The sequence below is a fragment of the Micropterus salmoides genome, unplaced genomic scaffold (assembly GCF_014851395.1).
Source record: "Micropterus salmoides isolate LMB-PRFRI ecotype aquatic unplaced genomic scaffold, ASM1485139v1 Ms_hic_scaffold_13, whole genome shotgun sequence".
Classification (NCBI taxonomy): domain Eukaryota; kingdom Metazoa; phylum Chordata; class Actinopteri; order Centrarchiformes; family Centrarchidae; genus Micropterus; species Micropterus salmoides.
Genome location: NW_024040374.1, coordinates 27,262,557 through 27,281,631, shown reverse-complemented (window position 1 = coordinate 27,281,631; position 19,075 = coordinate 27,262,557). Strand labels below are relative to the sequence as shown.

The window sequence follows — 19,075 nt, the reverse complement described above, 5'->3', positions numbered from 1 at the left end:
AGCATAAGATGTTAATTACAGCTGAAATGATTTGTAAATTAATCAATTACTCGATCAACACTTTGCAACCATTTTAAAACTTGATAAATTTTTTAAATACAGTTTCATTCAAAAATGCCAAAAGCTCACTGTTTCCAGCTTAATATCCTTGAAGTGTTTGAAGCAATTTGAATTTGTCATCTTGGTGGTTAACCCCTTCTTATTAATCCTAACCACAATGTTTTCCTAACCTTAGGAATCCTCCAAATAATTTTAGCTATTTTTTATTTTATATATATTTTTTCATAACATTATTGGACTCCCAATGGAAACTTTGAGGCAAGCATTGTTGCTTCCTGGCGCCTACATTACCCAGAATCCAACTTGACCGCTGAGGGTGGAGATTTGTGTGCATTGTGCCAGCAGTGGCTAAGTAGCCTCATTAAATGTATTCTGGGGTTTCCAGATATGTCTTGGAACAATGTTCTTCTCTTGTAATAGGGCTGCATTTTCAGAATTTCACATTTTTCTGCCATTTTGTTGTAGACAAACAGGAAGTGCACAGTATAGAGTGTTAACAGATCATGTTTGTTGTGGAACCACATTAACGGGAATTCTTTCTCTTGTATGGTATTGTCTATAATGTCAATCAATTTCTCATAGTGATTAACTTAATTTGGATTTCAAGCAGTATATAGAAAGAAACAAGCAACAATAAAAAAGCCCAGGCCTTAACTCAATGGAAGCAGTTTACTTATTTTAAGATTTAGACTTTAAAACTTTGTTTAGGCTATCACCAGTAAACAGAAAGAGGTGGAGGGGAATTCCACATACCGTTGCATGTGCATTTACTTGCACTATTCTCATGTCATATCTAAATACATAAGAGGTGAAAGGTTATGGTCTGGATCTTAGTGAGTTGCCAAGGAACCTGCTTCATCAATGGATTTTCCAATTGTATATGATGTAGCGTGCACTGTGGATCAAGTACCATTGCCTTTTCTGCAAATGATAAAAGCACTAAGAAGCAAGCCTTGGGTATTTTTATTCTCACACTTGGGATGACAACTCATATAGTAACTATATATCAATGAAAAACAAGTTCAAGTTTTGGTTTGTATTAATGTCATTATGAGACAACAGTATTTGTTTACAGTAATACTTTTGTATTTGTAACTGTGAATAGACCTGTACCTCTTTTGTTGCGTCTCTTGGATTTGTGCCCCATGGAAGAGAAAGCATAATTTTTTTTTTTGACAATCACAGAAAAACAGACATAATTTTTTCTCCTGTGAAAGAGTATGAGATCTAAAGTATAAAATATTATATACTGAGATGATTTGGGGTAAGTTAATCAATCAAAAATAACAATACATGTGTAGGTATTTTGAATAGCGTCATGTTAATTCAATATATTGCTTTTGTCATCAGATGTAGTGCTCTAATCGCATTTCACTGGGAGGCTCTGAGCGGCTGCTCAGTCTTGCTGACCATATGACCCACTAGCCATTCAACACAGGAAACCTCTAATAACAAACAAGGTCAATTATTTTATATTGTACTATTTGTATAATGCATTTTTGCTAGAAAACATTTGCTTATCTGCTGGGCGTGCAATTTTCATTGAATGGGCGCCATTTTGGAGTCAGGCAATCAGTTCCTATAATACATCCTCAGAGGCTAGCAGTTGCCCCAAATCACATTTGACTGTATACGTTTACGTATAAGTCATCAAAGAATGTAACCGTTTTCAGGAAGAGAAAATTTGGTCTAAAAATAGACATATATTTGGCATGTACAAAGAAATCCTTGAACATATTAACACAAGGAAACTGAATTAGAACCTGGCAAATGTGGCGTATCTGATATTTGAGTAAATTCATGTTTTCTATAACGGTGAAGCCCTTAAGGTATTCATAGTGAGATCCTTTCCTCCGTAGAGCTTTTTTTGGTCAATGCAGTTGAAGCATGGTGATTATAAAGCTTGCAAAATCTCTTCCTTGTGACACTGTTGTCAATGACAGCTGAATATCATAGTAACCATTATCCAATCATAATCTCCAAATTGACTGCTGCACTAGTGGAAGCCTCTGCAGATTGTAATGGTTTTGACAGGAACCCAGAGCTCTGTACAGACCCTCTGTGCAGACCCTCTGTGCTATGGTTATTGGCATGGATAATGCACATGCAGACAAAATCAAAGTTACAATTTGAGATTGTCCACAATAAACTCTGAACGCTCATTTTGACAACATCTTCATGATCAGTGCAAGTGCTTGAGTGCAGGAGGGTGCAAAGGCTCCATACACTGTATGAGAAATAGGGAAATTAGTTGTTACCTGGGGAGAGGCTTTTCTGTAACCACTTTTATAATGTTGGAAGCATTGCACAAATAGAAAGTGTACATATTGGCTTAAAAAGTCAGTAAGAGAGCCCTCAAACAGAGAGTCAGGTACGGTGCACTTTGGGACTGGCTCAAGGAGCAACTAGCAAACAAAAAGGAGGGCTCAAATTCAGACAAAACATGTCATGTGTAGGTACAGTGTTCAATGTACAGTCTGTGGAAAATTATAAAAAAACACTCGATGTTTGGAGGGATCCCTCAGTGGCTGTGTCTGATTGAATGTGTCTGAAGCTGAAGAGGAGAAAGGAAGATAAAATGCAAGTACAGGGCTCGTGGACTGGTGTGACCAAGACATGTTGAACAAAATCTGACTCAGGCAGAACCTCCTGATCATTTGTGTGTGCAACAAATGTTCAACGGATCCCATATAGCGGCTGTCTCTACATGTCTTTTTAATGCCATTTCACATTAAAACAAATACATAGGCTACATTTGCACAACAAAGGTTTAGTAGCAAAATAGTGCAAAGTGACAACTACTACAGATGTGCATATTTAAATGAAATATATGCTTTGTTATGAGTTTTTATTTTCTTAGCTGTAGAAATCAGTTTTATTGGTTATGGTAACATTTTACTGACAAGGGCACACTAGTTCTAGAGTTTTTCCCACGCTGTATTCCCATTTCAAATGTTCTTTTAACGATATCTTCAGTGTTACTCGACATAGAAACAGTGAAGTATTTGTTGAGCTTATTTTCTTGAAGTTGATTCCACTCCGCATGTACTGACTGAAAGGTTAATACAAGGACTTAAAGTGAGGTGTATTATTTGTTACAAAGGATCTGCATTTTGAATTTGAGGAATAGGCGATGAAAATTACATGATGATGATTCGATGATGATTCTTTAGAAAATTTTACCCCTCGTGAAACAATGTGTACAATTGTGTGTTAACCTCTTGTAGATGTATATACAGGTGCTGGTCATATAATTAGAATATCATCAAAAAGTTGATTTTATTTCAGTAATTCCATTCAAAAAGTGAAACTTGGATATTATATTCATTCATTACACACAGACTGATATATTTCATTTAATTGTGATGATTAAAACTGACAACTAATGAAAATCCCAAATTCAGGATCTTTGAAAGTATGAACATAAAGTATGAGCATGTACAGCACTCAATACTTAGTTGGGGCTCCTTTTGCCTGAATTACTGCAGCAATGCTGCGTCGCATGGAGTCGATCAGTCTGTGGCACTGCTCAGGTGTTATGAGAACCCAGGTTGCTCTGATAGTGGCCTTCAGCTCTTCTGCATTGTTGGGTCTGGCGTATCGCATCTTCCTCTTCACAATACCCCATAGATTTTCTATAGGGTTAAGGTCAGGCGAGTTTGCTGGACAATTAAGAACAGGGACACCATGGTCCTTATGAAATGAAATCTGCATCTCCATAAAGTTGGTCAGCAGCAGGAAGCATGAAGTGCTCTAAAACTTCCTGGTAGACGGCTGCGTTGACCTTGGAGCTCAGAAAACACAGTGGACCAACACCAGCAGATGACATGGCACCCAAACCATCACTGACTGTGGAAACTTTACACTGGACTTCAAGCAACGTGGATTCTGTGCCTCTCCTCTCTTCCTCCAGACTCTGGGACCTTGATTTCCAAAGGAAATGCAAAATTTACTTTCATCAGAGAACCTAACTTTGGACCACTCAGCAGCAGTCCAGTCCTTTTTGTCTTTAGCCCAGGCGAGACGCTTCTGACGCTGTGTCTTGTTCAAGAGTGGCTTGACACAAGGAATGCGACAGCTGAAACCCATGTCTTGCATACGTCTGTGTGTGGTGGTTCTTGAAGCACTGACTCCAGCTGCAGTCCACTCTTTGTGAATCTCCCCCACATTTTTTAAATGGGTTTTGTTTCACAATCCTCTCCAGGGTGTGGTTATCCCTATTGCTTGTACACTTTTTTCTACCACATCTTTTCCTTCCCTTCGCCTCTCTATTAATGTGCTTGGACACAGAGCTCTGTGAACAGCCAGCCTCTTTAGCAATGACCTTTTGTGTCTTGCCCTCCTTGTGCAAGGTGTCAATGGTCGTCAGCAGTCTTCCCCATGATTGTGTAGCCTACAGAACTAGACTGAGAGACCATTTAAAGGCCTTTGCAGGTGTTTTGAGTTAATTAGCTGATTAGAGTGTGGCACCAGGTGTCTTCAATATTGAACCTTTTCACAATATTAAAATTTTCTGAGATACTGATTTTGGGGTTTTCATTAGTTGTCAGTTATAAACACACTTGAAATATATCAATCTGTGTGGAATGAATGTATACATTATACAAGTTTCACTTTTTGAATGGAATTACTGAAATAAATCAACTTTTTGATGATATTCTAATTATATGACCAGCACCTGTATATACATCTACAAGAGGTTAAATGAAAAATTCAGACTGGGGCTTTGAAAGTCACTCTTCTGCGTTCAGCCTGGGAGCCCACTCACCTCTAAGTGAGAGCTTGGCTGTACTCTTGGTCCAGGTGAAGCTCTCATAAATGGTTCACAGGTCAGGTATGAATCAGATGAGCCGCTTATTTCATGTCAAGAGTGTTTCCTGCACTCCAGCCTGCCCCAGGCAGATTCCTGTAAGCCCACTGGTACTGTACTGTACCTAGTTCAGAAAAGGTAACGTGCTCTAATTTAATTTGAACATGCCTTTCACTTTGCTGCGATGCTGTAAAGAGGTGGTTATAAATACACCATAAAGCCCCGGGAAAGGCCAAGGTGTTTTCAGGGATATGTATTTTTCATTGGTTTGGACTCCCTTTTCTGGCTGTAAACATTAAAGCCCAATCAAGCTGTCCATTGTAGGAGCACTTAGAAAGCATGCGTCCACAGAGGAAATGGCTCCTCAGCTTTAGTAGGTATGTATGAGAATAATGTTTCAGTCAAAAAAAGACGACACGAGTACTCAAACACATCATATGTAGCCTATAGAAATGGTAGAATGATCCCAAGGGCAGCATTAGGTAGAAGACGAAAGTTAGAAGAAGAGCTTGACGCCTGTACACTTGTTTTTAGTCTCGTTCATGCCCGTCCATCATAACCTAATAAATAAAGACCTTTTCTGTCCCTAAATTACATTTCTTTGACAGATTGTGGGTCTTTAGAAATGTGTTAATGGTCTAATGCACTTGAATGATCACTTGTGTTTGATAGCAAATTACTCTATCTGAATGTTTAATGGCTTTGATAATTTGAGTATTTATCTCATTGTGTTTTTTTTCCTTGGCCTACAAGGCTGAAAATACTTTAACCTAAGTTATCATAATGGATTTGGCATTGAATGAAATTGTCTCATTTTATTTGACTATCAAAAAAATATGCCAGAACATTTCTGAGGGTGACGGCGGATCTTTATGAATAACCTATTTAACTGGATGTAATTTAATGTAGATACAAGGCCTAACTGCAGGAAATGCGTGGTTAATTAGATGCAGTTGTGTAAGGTCACATCCAACAATAGGAAGTAGTCCAGATTAGACTGTGGTACTCAGTATTTTCAAAATGGGCACATTTTTAGTTATGGATTTTGGCCATGGTTTCTCTTTAATTTATTAGTGCAGTCACATTACTGCTTTACAAACTTGGCTAAGAGTTTGCGTCCTCTCAGGCTTGGTTTGTCAGCCAGGTTTTCAAACTGTGAGGCACGCCTCCCCAGGGCGGTGCGGAGGTGAGAGACGTGAAACAGAGATACTGCGTGAGGTGAATAGGGCCGGTGCATGCCGGTGTTCTAAAAACGACAGGAAGTTAGTTATTTTTGTTAAACCCGATGATTTTGCTAGAAACAGCAGTGTCTCTGACACACAGCTCATGGAGACAATTAAGGCACTTTAAAACCTTCATGGCGTGATTGCTGTAACTTGTGCCAAAAATTCTACTTCAGTCATATATCAGTCAAATCTGAAACCACAGACATGATAACCATCATTTTAGATTCAATGTGACTTACACTTTAAACTCCAGGGATATCATTATATATGAATAAACATCCTAGAAAAGTAAGCTCCTCATAACAGAATCAGAATCATCACGTTTTTAAGTGTTCTTCAGTAGCAAAGTAATCCTGTGATAGTTGTCTGTACATCTGTGGACACATTGCAAACAGGAGCTGCTAACGGCTAATTCAGCATACCTGTAATGCTGCCAATTTACAAAAAGTTTAACAAAGACAGGCTAAAAAAAAAGGTCTCAAGTTATAGCCCTAAGCATAACTCATGGAGTCCAGGGCAACATTATAATTTTTTACATCTCCCAAAGCATTTTGGGAACTGTAGGTCGAAAATATAGAGCGGGGATGGGGGAAGTACGGCTACCATGATTTTGACCAAGTGAGGTCCCACAGTGTCAGACTTTGAAAACCCCTGGTTTGTGTCTGTGATTTGAAAGAACGCGATTAGACAGCGATTAAAATGTAGATTAATTAAACAGAGCATCTGACCCGTTTTTAAACAGTCATGCAGTTACAAATTCATTCTGTTGTCATCCTTGTGTGATAGATCTGCTCGCCAATCACAAGCTCCATGCGCCTCCTGTGCAGGCTAACGTTACATATCCACACGGAGCATTTCAGTTAAATTGTTAGGTTTTTTTTGCCTTTTTTAACTGTGTTTATTATTGATGTACTGTGATGTTGTCTGCAAAGGGTGTTTAATTTGAAAATCGGATTTTCTAATCCGTTGTGTGTCTAACTTCCTGCCTTGTTCATTTGCTCTGTGCTGCTTGAAGTGACTTCTGTCAAAAATAGACTAGCAGTGAATATTGAACTAGCAAAATTAAAAAAAAAAAAAAAAAAAAAACGCAAAACAAATTGTAATCGCATTTAAATATCTGGCAGAAAAATTGCAATTACATTTTTCCACAAATCATTCAGCCCTACCAGGCACTAGGGAAAATTGCAGTGCTTCCATGAAGACAGCAGTTGTAGTTAGAAAGACATGGTCTTGATTTGACTGGAAAACACATGTGAAGATCACAAGAAAGTAACAGTAGGTCTGGGTCAGCCATGTGCCAGCTTTTTCATCGTTGTCCATTGGCAGCTGCAGTAGACATGCGTGCATAGCCCCCTGTTATGGTTCACAGTGTTCTTGTTGTTGTTGCCTTAGAAACAAAATGTCACCAGCACACCCTTTCTGTTAAATAGGCTAAAGCTGACAAATTAAAACTGAATCAAAACAAGGGGTACATGTTTCCTTTAAATGAAGTTCATTATATTACACATTTATGTTATTTATTGGGTAAGTTTATTAGAATTTCAGCACCAGGTGCTGTTCAGAACGAGGCACAGTGAATGAATGCCTGGCTTAATGTTGGTGCAGTATTAAATGTCAAGTTCATATATTTTGGGATTTACATGAGCCTTGTCTTTACACTGTTATGTATAGTAGATTTATATGAAATCATGTAAATTGAGATGTAAACGATGAAAGTGAAAATATTTTTTGGTTCAGCTGCCTACCGCTGCCTTGCATGTACCATGATAGTTGTCCAGTTCTCTATTGAGCTACCTGTTATAGCTCAATAAACTCCAGGACTGGCCTTTCAGGACAAGTACGGTGGATACAACTCAAGTCACATTATGAGCTTTAAACATACACAATACTGAATGCTACCGCTAAGCTAGCCTGTTAGTTGGATATTAGTGACGTTAGTTAGTTAGTCAGTTACGTTAGGTTGTAAACCTGCAATGAAAACACAAAAAACAGAATTAACTAATAAATTTACCCAATCATGTGATATTAATTTTTGATCTGAATTACTAGCAATGCTAGTTTATAGTCACTCACCGGCAAGGTGTACCAGTCCTGAACATCAACTAAATGAAAATGAAACCTAAAGGCGACGCCTGCGCACTACAACTAATTAAGCATACACAGAAAAATAGTCTGGAGACCAGGAATAATAATAAACATACCTTTAACCTAGTAAGAATATTACATGTAACATGAAATATAACATAAAAAAGCCTTCATTTGGATTAAGTCGGTAAATGTACACACTTATTACCTCAGAACATAATAATAACATCCATCACTTATATATATATATATATATATATATATATATATATATATATATAATATAGTGAATCACTAGTTATACCTGCTGGAAAGCTCTACAATATTACTAGCGTTAGCAACATTATAGTTGTGCTCAATTCTGCTTTAAACTTATTGGGCTGGCTACAGTTGACAAACATAAACCCAGGAGCCTATCTGACCTGTGCTTTCCACTTTTTCTGGCCAGTTCACCAATCAGACAACAGCTTCTTTGCTGGCTTTGTCCCCAGATGTCTTGGCACAGAACGTGCTGAAACCCTTTTGTTTTTGTTAGGATTTGTAGCTCAGAGACTGTAAGCCTAAGATCAATCAAATTTAGTGGATAGGTTTCAAGTCCCCCACTTCTCTGGGAAACAAAATCAAAGCAATTGGTCAGCTATTGATGCTACTGTGTATCAAGTAATTTTCTGGTGTGGTTTTTGTTATGGGAACTCATTCTCACTTAAATTTCTTTGCTGGAGAGGAAATCACTGTGCAATACTGGTTTGAATACATGGATTTCTATGATCGTGGCTGTTTTGCAGAAAATCTGGCTATGGTGGTAAAAGACTGATATTTGTCTTACAGGAGTGAGTATGTGTAACTGCATGTGTGAAGCATGGAGTTACTGAAACAATATTAGCGCTCAGTAAAGTTACCCTGGGTAAATAAAGGTGTAAATAAAATCTTTTAACAGTGTAGCAAGGAGGACAATTTCTGTTGATGGCAAGGCAAGCAAACAGGAAGTGAGACATATTTCCTTAACACTTAATAAGGTCCCCAGTTAGCGGTTACTTTCTCAGTAAACTTTGTTTGGGTAGATAACATGTCTGGTAAATGTTGACCTTGATAGTGGTACTTGGGTTGCAACTGGGGGAGCTGATGGTGGTGTTGGAGAGTAGACAGTTTTCACAGTTTTGTACGTTTGGTAGACAATAAGTCACAAAAAGTGCTGACAGTGAGCTCTGTGAAGTATTCTGAATAAACAGACATTGTCTCTGAAAAGGTATGTTGCTGTAGAGTGATCTAATTTCACTTGCACAGTGTTTTGTGAACAACAACTTCCATTAACTTCATTTTGTATTGGGGTGACAGCAGCTATCTCAACACTTCTGCAGGTAAAGTAATTTGCAAGCAAGGCTTGAGATCCTGAAGGAAAATATGACCGCATGTGCTTAGGTGCATATGGGTGAACTGACCCTTTTCACCTACATCAGAATCACAATCAGAAATTTTATTTTTTATTGCCAAGTAGCTTTTACATATATACGGAATTTGCTTTGGTGACATGTAGTTTATTACCAATGCTATCTATCTATGTATTGAATACTGGTTTTCCATTCTATAAATAATGAATCGCCAGTGTTAAACTTACCAGAACTATACTCACCAGGGCTACAGCTAAAATTAGATATATTATTGATTTTCTTTCATTTAGCTGATTAATCATTATGGCTATAAAATTACAGAAAATGGCGAAAAAGATATCACATTCTTGCCTGACCAAAGCAGCTAATCATTTTTGTCTTGTCTTGTTTTGTCTTTTACATTTTTAATCAATCAAATAATCAATATATCATTGCACCTCTAATACCTATGCATACTTGTTGGTTTAAGAAAATATTTGCACTTCATTTGTATATCTTCTGATGTAAAGTTTAAATTAAATTAAATTATTAACTAAAAACATACTGAGCACACACATTTCCACATTTAACTGAGAGTAATAAAGAGAAGCATTCTCTGTCTGTGGGAACACAAAGTATTTCAGTAGTGTTCAGTGCTCAACACTCAAACTCCTAATTAAAAGGGAAAAGTAAAACAGTTTTTGAGGTAAACACATTGAAATTACTCAGTAGTTGAGACTGCATTTTGAATAGAATCAGAGTGTCAGACTTCATGAAAAGACACCAAAATAGTTTGTTCATCAGCATCATTTCCCTGGAGGAACATGTCCCCAGCACCCGGCTGCTGGTTACTTTTCCTCTGCGCCTGGCTACTCACTGTGTTTGTGGAAAACAGCGCCTCTGAAAATAGGGAGCATATGCTAGAACAAGGAATGCCACTTCAAGCAATACTTGTTCCTTAACATTAGCACAGCGTAAAGATACTGAAGTGAAGTTGAGAAAACACTTAGTTGTCAGTTGCATGTTCTCAAAACATTGTATTATTCTTGCAAAAAAAAAAGGAGGCATGGATAACAATCCCAAACTGGCGCCCACCAGTAATTATGATGTGGGTACAAAGAGATTTTTGCCATTCTAAAGGGAGAAGGGGAGTGTAGGTGTATTAATTCCTATTCCTTCCTGCTTCCTCGACTTGGAAGTTCAGGCTTAGAAAAATAGACCCCCCTCCCTCAAAAGAAAAGAAAAAACAAGAACTGTCACATTGACTGACGCCAATCGTATATAGCATCTGTGTTCCCACTACTGCTCCCTATAGTATATGCCACACTGTGGCAATGTGGGAAACTGACAATGTCAATTTATCAGAACAAAAGAATTCCTCAGCAAGAGGAATACACATCTTTGGGCCCTGGAGACAAAAATCATTCCACCCCCACCCTTACCTGTATCTAAACAGAATGTAGGACATTCACAACACCAGAAATAGAAATTTCAGTCACAATTATCATTTTTGAACGTATCCCCTGCAGTCAAAAGTTAGTATTTCACTTGAGGAGTTAGAGCTGCACTTTAATGCTAACTTTCTTAAAGTAAACAATTGAATGAAAGGCACTGAGATGAATTAAACACCCAAACAGCTGCTGCAATCTAATATCGGGCGGTTTAAATGAACTGATCCAGATCCATTCTGCCTTAAATGATTGTCTCTTTGTGAATCCTAATTTTACATTTACATTTCTGCTGGATAATTGCTGTGTTTTTTTTCAGGTGTCTGATCCTGCAGTCCCCACCACCACTTTTGACAACTTGGGTAAGTACAAAAATTTTGCCCTCCTTTCCACAACAGTTCAATACTTTATATTAGCAGACAAGAGCGGCGTCCATGAACACTGCTGTAATTCCCTGCCTGTCACATACATCTTTTTTAGGGGGCGGTGGGGGCACCTCACATGCACATCTCCCTGATTTTGTGAAAGTTTGGTAAACATTTTCATCATTCCACCTCTCCCACGCTTTTTCTCAAGACGTTTTGAGAAACAAAATCATTAAATATAATAAGTATTGTTTTCTATATTGCAGTGGTGTGAATATTTATTTATTCCCTTTATTTGAACAATGCCGAAAATCTGCCATGTGTTGCCATGCATTGACTCGGTTGTTTCGGGGTGAGTGATTCATACAGTGAAGAGCCGTAAGTTGCAGTGCCATACAGACATTTAGCCAGAACCATGACTCAAATTTTTCTTTTATAACTCATTGAAGGTGGATGAATCTAACTTACTCTTCTGTAAAGCCATTTTATCAAGATGTAAAATATTCTTGTCCAGCTCCTCCTTTTTGCTGTACTGAACTGCCATGAATTTAATATGCACACATGGTGCTGTGTGCCAGGATGAGTTTTATGCTTGTTTTACTGCAAGTACCCAATATAAAATTGTATTCACCTCTTCATTGATTCTGAGGCAGGAAGGCAAAACATTTATTTATTTGATTTTTGATTTTATATGATCATATATTTATATTTATCTTTTAAATGTTTAGCAAAGAGACTCTTCATAACCAGTTTTTTTAGATCGAAAATGTGGGAAAAAACAGTGCCCCCTTTAATCCAATAAAGCTTTTTCGAGTTTGCTGTTCATCCTCAGATGGACTTACGACAGATTTCTGCAGCTCCATCTAAGTGACCCCACAGTTCACCTCCAGTGGAGGAATTGATTTATTATTTAGTGTAGGTTTTAACTCACTGATTGTTAGAGCACCACTGCAAGACTACATGGATGTGTGATACATTTTCAGGCCCTGTGTTGGTATTTTGGGATAGTGTCCAAAATTTAAAATAGGTCAAGTGACGCGTTGTGGTCCACACAGACCTTATCAAAAGACAACAAAAGAAACAGCGGTAAAACAATTATAAATTTTTTCTGAGCTTCACAAACTGAAGAAGTATAAATTCAGTTTGGATGAAAAAAACTTGACTTTGCACTGAAAGGGTAAGAACATCTTGAAGTCCTAATCACTGTAACTCTAGTCAAAATGACAATAACAGTATAATAATAACAGAATTTTTCAAAATAATAATGATAATGAAATTATGCTTGTAGAAAATATTGCTGCATATTATGTAAGCATTTGGTGCATTAGTTAAGCCGGCAGTGATTCTTTGTCTTTATATCCTGATTAGCTGACTCTTTGTTAGAATTATTTCTGATAAGCTGCTGAGAACTCCCCTAACAGCCACATCAAAATTATGTTTGCATGTCCTGATAACACTAATGGTCCTTGCTATAATTGATTTAAGATGCAATTTCATCAGTGTTTTAGTCATGCGTGTGTGTTTTTAATTTTAATGTAGAAGTGTAGACTTCAGTTTTGTTTTTAAGTCCTGTCACTTGAACAGATGCCATAAGATTAACTCCACTCAATCATTTGTCTGAATCCTCTCTTTGAATATAGGCTAAAGCAAATATAGTCAGACAGTGTATTGCATATACTATAAATGCATTAACAAGCTCTGATGTGTCTCTGTTTAGCAAAGCATGCACAGTGGTTGAATATCAAAATTTGGTATATTTTTTGAAACAGATGGCAAGGTGCTCATATGGGAACCTGAGCTCTTCTTCACTGAATATGAAAATGTGGAACAGGTGGTCCAAAAAGCTTACTTGCCTGCTACGCCTTTCATTAGCGCTCTTTTATTCTTCTAGTAATAATAAGCTTATACTTCTGCCCTCTGAGATATACGGCAGACAAAAGTGCTACTTATTTTTTTATAGGCAAAAACAGGCAAAAACTGTGGCCTTGGTTTGTATTATTAGACACAACCTTCTCCACCAACATTACACTGGTACAGTGTGAGCATGTTTTATGATCTGATATACCATTCTGTGTTCATTAGAGCATGGGTTTATTTTGGTGATTGTACTCCTTTTCATGACTACTTGAAACTATCTTGCAGTCATATTTGGATATGTGCAGATTCTGTATCTCAGGAAGTTGCCTGTACCACTATAACCATAAGCAGTTACAGGGTTTGAGCCATTGTGCCCAGTTGCGACAGTGACTTCCTTATAAGAAAAGTCCCGTCAATGCGACATCTCTGCATTCTGCTGCCCTCCTGACTCAGGCCTGCAAAAATAAAGGGCAGAGTCAGTGCTGTTAGCAGACTTCTCATTTTTAGATTTTACCAGCAACATTAACCATTAATTTGTTGAGTTAGCTCATCTATGAAATGAAACTGTGGCTTGTTATGTAGTAAACGTGCTACGTAAGCAGGTGGCCAAAGATGAATTTTTAAAGACGGAAATGCAGTCTGTATTAATTTGACATTTTAAATAGTGAGGATTTTTTTTGGCTGCACCCCCCACCCACCCAACAAAGTAAGGAGTCTGTCTGTACTTTAACACTTTACAGTAGCATTAACGTTAGCTTCCTGCACTCATCATTTTCAGACCCCATACAGTATATTCTGGCTTAGGGCTGTGCAATATGACGATCTATCGTTTGACGATTGAAAAACGTCTATCGTTTACAATTATGCTCTATCGTTTATATCGTTGTGTTGCAAATTCCACACTTGACCATAATATTTTGGTGAGGGAACGGCGCTATGTTGAAATTCGACATCTATTGAATGTCCAACGTAAAACAAATGTCCAACTTGAAACTAACTTCACCGCGGTCCGTTCTTCCACACGTGCCGGTGTGACACCAAAATGTCAGATTCTGTGACCCAAATGGCAAGTTAAGGGCCAGAGGCTTTGTTGACGATGTGAAGCGGTTGCAGTTTGGTTGGGTTAAGGCACCAAAAGTACTTGGTTGTGGTTAGGAAAACATTGTCGTTTGGGTGTAGTCACAGAATCTGATAGGTCACAGATTTTGGTGTTACACCGGTGTTGCAGAGAAGAAATTGCATTAAATATAATGGACGAGCCACACAACACTATCCAGCAGTGCCAGCCATGATGTGTGTGTCAGTCAGGTAATGTTAAATGACTTGCCCATGGACATACTGCTTACTTTATAGTAGGGCTGCACGATTTGGAGAAAATGTCATATTGTGATTATTGTGGACAATATTGCGATTTGATTATAATGGAACAAATGGTACTATGAGTCTGCTTGCTTGATTATCAAGGAAAATGCACAAAATACTGACATTTTTAATATGTGTATTTCTCAACTTGAACAATGTTTAAACGATAAACAATATTTATAACGATAACTAGTAATAAAGTTAAACAGAACAAGGGGGGCGTGTTACTCTACAGAGGAGGCGGCTAGAAGGAGCACATATTGGCATCGTGACTGGCTAAGTGTACGTCTGTCCACTGCAGAGACTATCCACAACCTGGATGAGAAACTAGTATACATGAGTGTATTAGTATAACATTATATCATTAAATAAAGATTATAATGTTCAGTTAAAGGTATACTGTTAGTAGCCTATAATAATAATATTACTATATTCATTGTAATTTCATATAATATACTATTTTACCACTAGTTGAATATTAAATCCTGTTACAACCGTTTCCTTTCTGTGGGGTTGTTTTTAAAATTGAATCCTTGTGCAAGAAAAATTATCTATATTGGTCTCTAATTTGTTAATGCTACACACTACTTGTCAGTAATCATATTGTTCAACATTTAATGATTTGCTGTAGCACGTCAAACTTTTTTTAATGTCCCGCCCCATCCAGGCTGTGATTGGTCGGTTGAAAAGTGACAAGCATATCGGCTTTATGAAAAGTTGAACATGTTGAATAACAAAACGCACAGATACAGCTAACTTTAAGTGGTCAGCTAGCTAAACCCAAACCTTCCTTATCTTCTCCCTTATTTCTTCTATCTTACCACTTCAGCTGCAGACGACGTCGCTCTGTCTCTGTCACAGAGCGACCAAGTCTGACTATGTTTTGAACGATTAGTGGCGGGGCAGGGAGGGGGTTACGGTAGGTTGTAGTCTAAAAAGTTACAGGCTCATTGCTTATGAATCATTATATTGCGATTAGATTAATTGTGCAGCCCTACTTAATAATTCACCAAGACATGCTGTTGTTATGACATTAGCTATAGCAGCAGGAGGAGTGTCGCTATCTGGAGCTGCTGTGCTGCTCTGGGTCTGTCTCGTCCTCTTGTGATAGCTTTGCTGCTGCAAGTAGCGTCATTTTGCTAACCCTATACCCAGCTAACATTAGTTACGTTACTTGCTTTGTTGTTGTTCACTCTATTGTGCTATTTGTCATAAGGTGACCAGATTTCTGAAATGAATTTTGGTTTGGTGGTCAGAATGTGATTTAAAAAATATAATGTTATTATGAATTAAATAAAAAAGGGGGACAATTTCGGTTTTATCAAATCAAAAAAATGTCAAATATAACTCATCGGAATGAAATCAAGTCATTTTGAGGCAGAATCTACCTTTCAGTCAATAGAGGCTGCAATCACTTTCTGGCAAACAGAATACTGCATTTTATGGGTTGTATTGGCCATTTAAAGATATTTCAACAGGGAAAAAGGACTGGATTGGTTGGTACACAGCAAGTTAAATAATGTAGAGTCATAAGGATAATTGCAAAAGAGATCATGTCTTTATTTTAAATATAACTCAGCAGGAAGTCGTGTTAATGTTTTCCAAATATAAACAAAGATAAAAGACATAGGCCTACCAAATACATAATCCATGGGCAACAACAGGCTTCTATTATTGCCTATAGTCACGTAAATGTCAGGCCTGGTTACGCTATAAACTGCAAACACTTATTTAGCCACAATTATGATTATTCCATTAAAAGAAACGCTAAAGTTTCACAAATACATACCTTTTCTTTTGCACATTATGTCTGTTTGATCCAGATGCAGCTGTAGTTGTACATAAGATTGGATTGGATTGTTGGCTTTAACATGCTACGGACGACAATCACTTTTCAGCACGACACCTATATGCTCTGCTATCCAGTCTGTATGGCCACGTAAAATCTGATTTCAGGTCTGTTAACACCTTATACAGTCTATGATTAACACACAGTGAAAAACGGGGACATTTCCAGGGACAGCTCCAAACGGGGACAGGCCACCAAAACCGGGGACAACGAGGACATCTGGTCACCCTAACTTGTCATGGTGTTAGATTCCTTCCTTCTTCTCACTTACCCCATTTTTATAATGCTGAGAAATATCCTGAGTTCCACTTGGAAATGCCATATTTCATTAAATTTATTAATTTAATAATGTTATTGGGATATGAATTTTTTGCCATATCGCACAGTCCTATTCTAGCTAGATGGCTGTCGTGTACTGAGCAACAGCTAATGCTGTTAATTGTAAATAATAGTCGGATTTTCTCGGTTATACTTTTAAGCACATCAAGTCAATATTTTAATGAACTTAGGCTCTCTGGAGCAATCGGGGAAACTTAGTAACAGGTTGTCCTGTCAACTATAACATTAGCTAACACAGTGTTAGCTCAGCAGCTTCTTAAGTGGAGACATAGTTGTTAACAGGATAAATTATGATGATATGTGACTCCTTTGGTATTAATTGTCAGACATGACTTAAAAGTAGTCATTATTACTAGAACTTATAATAGTAATGTAATGTCACTTTTGGTTATAATCATTGGGATAATAAAAAGTGAATGTTAATTATCCCAGTAGGGTAGCTTTTAAATGTGAACTACAGTAAATTGGCGTGGTTTTCTACATTCAGATGATTGTTGAGGTTGTTTGCAGTTGACCTTCAGGTAAAATACAGATATAATATTTGTCAGTAGCACAGTTAAATGCTAATGAAAGGGGTGTGCTAATACTCTCACGCACTGTATTTTTAATCTATGATTTTATAATTTACTGAAGATTATAATTTCTACATGGAATTAAAATTTAATTATTATACGTTTAATATAATATGAATGAAATGTGTATATCAGATTAATGTAGCGCTCATCAAGTGCACAGTTTGACAGTATTGTTTAAGTCCCCCTTGGATGGAACACTGACCCCCTTAATATTCAAGGTTCAGTATTTTATTGCCATTTCATTATAGTTATATATTATTATAGTCAAACACTATTTTACATATGATCATATTAACCTAAACAGCATATCAAGGTACATTGTAATGAGTGACTTTAAATGTATAATACTGTGTATTTCCTAAAGCAATGTCAAGAGTCGTCCTGTATTGAGAAATAGTTTCGAGGCTATCATCTTTTAACATGTATTATTAATATTGATGTATTCTTCAAAAGAGCCCATGGCCATGTTTTTTCTATTGTATTGTAGAAAATTGACATTGAAACTGTGGACTTGCATTTTCAGAATTGTTGTCTGGGTCTTCAGCGATGGTAAAATCTGAGCAAAGACTTGATTGTGATTTTTTTTTTTTCAAGGTTTTTAGTAATTGTTTTGCTAGTTCTTCTCATTCTTGTTTGCTTATTTTACATTTGTAGTACAGTTAAAAAAAAAATATTGTGAAAAGTGCAGATGGTCAGAAGTAGGATAATGAGTCTACCTGGTGTAGATTTATTAAAAAGTCAATTCATTGTCACAACAAATCATTTACAGTACAGAGGTGTTGGGCTTAAAAAAAAAGAAAAGACAGTAAAGCGAGTCATTTGATAGAAAGAACAATACTTGTATTGATTCAGATGGACCGTTCTGTCATTCATTTGAAAACTAAATTATGAACAACAGTGGTTAACAACAAGTTTTATATTTACGAGGATATAAAAAGCTGTTTATTCGATTAATTAATCACTTATTTGGTCTTTCGGTTACTCCAGAACCCTTTAGAAATATTTAAGCATTACGTAAGCTAAGAAAAATAAGAGCAATAACACTCAACCCAACTAAATGCATCTTACCCACAAGCTTACTGATCTTTGTGCATACATACAAACTGGTCATACTTGCATGCACACGGTAAGTCATACAGCAGGTGCACAAGCGAACACGTGCACATAGGCACATTTTCTCATGGAGTACATAGAAAAGGTTGTGATTCAAATACATTGTGTTACATACTACAATTACTCGTAATAAATAGTAGAATAACACCCTGTACACAGAAGTTTGGTTTCATTTCACAGTAAACATTACAGCATCACAGTAGCACAGAAGTGGACTGATGGAGACAGCCTTACATGCTTGGGCCACAGTGATGGTATAAACTTAACTTGCCAAGGATGGTTCTTGGTTTCTCAGACTGTTTGTTTGGATTCCTGGCTCACAGTTTGTCTGCTTGGGCCAGATTCTTGAAGCACACATCAAATCGACGGATGACTAGCGAGGCTGGCTGCCAGCAGAATTTCAAGAACAGTTTAGCTTCACTGTAGAATTTAAAATGCTTAACTCTTTGTTGGGCTTGACTAGAGCTACAGCCAAACGGTTTTCCTTGACTCATATTTCGGAATATGTGCTTTATGTAAATGGACAAATCCTGCAGAATTTGCTGGACTCTCAGGGAAATTATATTTTTCCGTCTTTATTGTAATTGTAAATTTTTAGTCTTCTCTCTCATTCAATAGC

General features: G+C 37.3%; 1 protein-coding gene across 2 annotated transcripts in view; it reads left to right on the top strand.

Annotated features, from left to right (window-relative positions):
• The window catches only part of LOC119901159 (LIM domain containing preferred translocation partner in lipoma), a 146,499-nt gene that overhangs the window by 15,836 nt on the left and 111,588 nt on the right, over positions 1-19,075 (top strand). For both annotated transcript variants that reach the window (XM_038716677.1, XM_038716678.1), the window contains one exon: positions 11,316-11,358. The gene's annotated coding sequence lies outside the window, so the exon portion shown is untranslated. The remainder of the gene's footprint in view (positions 1-11,315; positions 11,359-19,075) is intronic.